Raw genomic sequence first — 5,000 nt, 5'->3', positions numbered from 1 at the left:
AATACCCACCTTGCACGGAGAGGGCGAGGTGACTGGCCCGCGGAGGACGCCACGGCCGCCCCGCCTCGTGACCCACCGCTCCCGGGGCGACACACAGAGTCGCTGCTGGGGAGAGGGGCCAGGGCGTGGGGGGCCTGCGCGGCGCCGCCGTCTGGCTTAGACCCGGCCTCCCGAACGGAGGGCATCTGTCGCGAAAGACCACCCCTTGCGCGGGAAGGTCGAGGTGACTGGCCTCCGGAGGACGCCACGGCCGCCCTGCCTCGTGACCCACCGCTCCCGGGGCGACGCACTGAGTCGCTGCTGGGGAGAGGGGCCAGGGCGTGGGGGGGCCTGTGCGGCGCCGCCGTCTGGCTTAGACCTGCCTCCACCGCGGGGGGTCCTCGACCCACCGGCGGACGGGCGCGAGGAGTGGGAGAGGGGGGCTGGCCGTCGGGGTCCGCCGCGGCTCCGGCACAAGCCCCAGCGACCCGGAGGTCAAGCGCGGGGCATGGTCGGCCTGGCCGTGTCGGCGTCGCCCTCCGGCGTAGTCCCTTGTCCCGGGCTCTTGCCCGTAACCTCAAAGGTGACCGACCGAGCGGCGTCTCCCCCCGAAGCCGTGTCTCGACTGTTGAGAACAGACGAAGTCCGGTGCGGCAATACGCCGGGTACTCCCTTCGCCAAACTCGTGCCCCCCTTCGATTCGTCTTTCCTTCTCCATCCTCCCTTCTCGCTCCGGGGCGTCCGCTTGGTCTCTCTCTCTCGCTCTCCCTCTCGCTCTCGCGCTCCCTGCCGAGCCGCCTCGGAGGACGGCGGACGAGGGGAAGGCGACGGCGTTCGGCCGCGGGGCACACCGCACGGTGAGAACCCACTCGCCCGCCTCCCCGCACGTCTGTCATCCCCCCACTATCGTAGGGGCTCGGGAAAAGACTGGAAAACGCGGAGCTCGGCGGTGGCGTGGAAGCGCCACCCACCGCCGCCGCTCTCGCCGATGCCCACCGCGGAGGCCGCCCTTCGGACGCTGGGGTGCGGCGCGGGCCTCCGCGGACGAGCTGCGCATCTGGAAGTCAAAGGGCCGCCCTCGGAGAAGATCGTTGTGCTGCCCCGCGCGGGGAGCGATTCGGACGGCGGGCCCCCACGCCGAGGTGGGTGGGCGCCCCTCCGTTCGCCCGTGCGGGTCGTCGGACCGCTGCCGTACCACGGTTCGGGTCAAACTCCCCACAGCTCGGCCGCCTCCGTCCGTAGACGGGAGGGCGACCGCCGGCGTGCGCGCCCAAGGACGAGTGCCTGAAACCCGGGGGGGGGTAACAGAGGAAGGAGACCGCCCGCCGTAAACCGACGCGGGCTCCAAAGCCCGGGCCGAGCGAGCGGCACCACCTCCCCACCCGGGAGCGCTGAGCCAGATCGATCGGAAGAAAGGGCAGGGGCTCGGGTGGAACCCCTGCCTCCGTTCTTCCCCTCGGGGGAGACGGGGAAGAAACGTGCCCCTGGAGTCCTGGAAGCGAGTGTCCGGCGCGCTCCGGGCGCCCTCGAGACGGAAGCCGGGTCGCGGTGCGATTCTCTCATAGGTCTCCCCGTTGGCGCGGAAGCGGGAGACATCCGACACAGAGAAACGCCGAGCCCGCTCCGAGGGGACAAAGTCAGAAGGAGCGATCCGCCCTCCCAGAGCCCTCCTGCGGACGAGGACTCTGGATCTGCCCCCCTTCTGACGACCGTCGCCCTCAGAGGACAGGAACCCACGTGGGGAGGGTCCGTTCGGGCTCGGGCGACCCAGGAAACGCGTCTCGGACTCGGGACGGACAACCGGCAAAAGTCCCCCTGGAGCCGCGGAAGCCTGGTCTCGGCGCGAGTGCGAACTTCCATGCAAAAGGGGGGTACTCGCCAAACCGCCTACCCGAGTCGAGGAACCACGAAAACAACGGATTTTGGTCGGGGCCGAGAGGTACCTCTCTCTCCTATATCCTGCAGCTGGTGTGCAAAACTGGGTATTTGCATGGTGAGACACCGACCCCCACTTTAAGGGAACAAAGTCAAAAAGTGTCCGACCTCCTGGAGCCGTGCGGCGGATCCGGCGGCCAGAAATTTCCTCATTCCGGTTCTATTTTTTTTTTTTTCGAATTTGCGAAATTTGGAGGCCAGGCGGCGTAGCTGGGACCTGGACTAGCTCGAAACACCCTGAACCGGTGAGCGGAATCGATTTCCCAAAGTTCTACGGCTCCCGGAAGCCAAAAACAGCTCGCCGGAAAATTTCAAAGTCCCAAGGACTCTTTCTTGAAAATCAATCCGGGGGCCATGGAAGTGTCCTCGGTACAACCTCAGAGCTTTCCCCCGCCTGGAAGTCTGACAGCGGTCTGACGTTTTTCAAAGTTTTGAGCTCTCTGTTTGTTCTCAAAGTCACAAAATCGCTTTTTTTCAGTTTTCCACCCAGCAGACCCAAACTTCACCCCCACTTAGGTCACTGTCTAGGGGCGCCTTACGACATATTGACGCCCCTTTAGGGTGGAAGTAGGGGAAATGGGTGATTTTTACACAAAATCGGAAATTTCTCAAAATTTTTCTAAGTGTCAAGGACTCTTCCAGAAAATCTCCCCCAGGCTCCTGGAAGCGTCCCCGGTACACCTCTGGCGGCTGCCCCCGCCTGGAAGTCCGACACACGCCTGAAATTTTCAAAGTATGAAAATACGCATTTTCATCCAAAAATTCAACTTTCCCCCCGTGCACCGCAAACTTCACCCCCACTTAGGTCACTGCCTTGGGGTGCCTTACAACATATTGACGCCCCCCTGGGGTGGAAGTAGGGGAAATGTGACATTTTTCACAAAATCGAGATTTTCTCAAAATTTTTCTAAGTGTCAAGGACTCTTCCAGAAAATCTCCCCCAGGCTCCTGGAAGCGTCCCCGGTACACCTCTGGCGGCTGCCCCCGCCTGGAAGTCCGACACACGCCTGAAATTTTCAAAGTATGAAAATACGCATTTTCATCCAAAAATTCAACTTTCCCCCCGTGCACCGCAAACTTCACCCCCACTTAGGTCACTGCCTTGGGGTGCCTTACAACATATTGACGCCCCCCTGGGGTGGAAGTAGGGGAAATGTGACATTTTTCACAAAATCGAGATTTTCTCAAAATTTTTCTAAGTGTCAAGGACTCTTCCAGAAAATCTCCCCCAGGCTCCTGGAAGCGTCCCCGGTACACCTCTGGCGGCTGCCCCCGCCTGGAAGTCCGACACACGCCTGAAATTTTCAAAGTATGAAAATACGCATTTTCATCCAAAAATTCAACTTTCCCCCCGTGCACCGCAAACTTCACCCCCACTTAGGTCACTGCCTTGGGGTGCCTTACAACATATTGACGCCCCCCTGGGGTGGAAGTAGGGGAAATGTGACATTTTTCACAAAATCGAGATTTTCTCAAAATTTTTCTAAGTGTCAAGGACTCTTCCAGAAAATCTCCCCCAGGCTCCTGGAAGCGTCCCCGGTACACCTCTGGCGGCTGCCCCCGCCTGGAAGTCCGACACACGCCTGAAATTTTCAAAGTATGAAAATACGCATTTTCATCCAAAAATTCAACTTTCCCCCCGTGCACCGCAAACTTCACCCCCACTTAGGTCACTGCCTTGGGGTGCCTTACAACATATTGACGCCCCCCTGGGGTGGAAGTAGGGGAAATGTGACATTTTTTCACAAAATCGAGATTTTCTCAAAATATTTCTAAGTCCCAAGGACACTTTCAGAAAATCTTCCCCAGGCTCCTGGAAGCGTCCCCGGTACGCCTCCGGCGGCTGCCCCCGCCTGGAAGTCTGACACACGCCTGAAATTTTCAAAGTATGAAAATACGCATTTTCATCCAAAAATTCGACTTTCCGCCCGTGCACCGCAAAATTCACCCTCATTTAGGTCACTGCCCTGGGGTGCTTTACAACATATTGACGCCCCCCTGGGGTGGAAGTAGGGGAAATGTGACATTTTTCACAAAATCGGAAATTTCTCAAAATTTTTCTAAGTCCCAAGGACACTTTCAGAAAATCTTCCCCAGGCTCCTGGAAGCGTCCTCGGTACGCCTCCGGCGGCTGCCCCCGCCTGGAAGTCTGACACACGCCTGAAATTTTCAAAGTATGAAAATAATGCATTTTCATCCAAAATTCGACTTTCCGCCCGTGCCCCGCAAACTTTACCCACAGTTAGGTCACTGTCCTGGGGTACCTCACAACATATTGACGCCCCCCTGGGGTGGAAGTAGGGGAAATGTGACATTTTTTCACAAAATCGAGATTTTCTCAAAATATTTCTAAGTCCCAAGGACACTTTCAGAAAATCTTCCCCAGGCTCCTGGAAGCGTCCTCGGTACGCCTCCAGCGGCTGCCCCCGCCTGGAAGTCTGACACACGCCTGGAATTTTCAAAGTATGAAAATAATGCATTTTCATCCAAAATTCGACTTTCCGCCCGTGCCCCGCAAACTTTACCCACAGTTAGGTCACTGTCCTGGGGTACCTCACAACATATTGACGCCCCCCTGTGGTGGAAGTAGGGGAAATGTGACATTTTTCACAAAATCGAGATTTTCTCAAAATATTTCTAAGTCCCAAGGACACTTTCATGAAATCTTCCCCAGGCTCCTGGAAGCGTCCCCGGTACGCCTCTGGCGGCTGCCCCCGCCTGGAAGTCCGACACACGCCTGAAATTTTCAAAGTATGAAAATACGCATTTTCATCCAAAAATTCAACTTTCCCCCCGTGCACCGCAAACTTCACCCGCATTTAGGTCACTGCCCTGGGGTGCTTTACAACATATTGACGCCCCCCTGTGGTGGAAGTAGGGGAAATGTGACATTTTTTCACAAAATCGAGATTTTCTCAAAATATTTCTAAGTCCCAAGGACACTTTCAGAAAATCTTCCCCAGGCTCCTGGAAGCGTCCCCGGTACGCCTCTGGCGGCTGCCCCCGCCTGGAAGTCCGACACACGCCTGAAATTTTCAAAGTATGAAAATACGCATTTTCATCCAAAAATTCAACTTTCCCCCCGT

This window comes from Ranitomeya variabilis, unplaced genomic scaffold (assembly GCF_051348905.1).
Source record: "Ranitomeya variabilis isolate aRanVar5 unplaced genomic scaffold, aRanVar5.hap1 Scaffold_142, whole genome shotgun sequence".
NCBI classification, from domain to species: Eukaryota; Metazoa; Chordata; class Amphibia; order Anura; family Dendrobatidae; genus Ranitomeya; species Ranitomeya variabilis.
The sequence above is the reverse complement of the archived record's forward strand: the minus strand, read 5'-3'. Positions refer to the sequence as shown.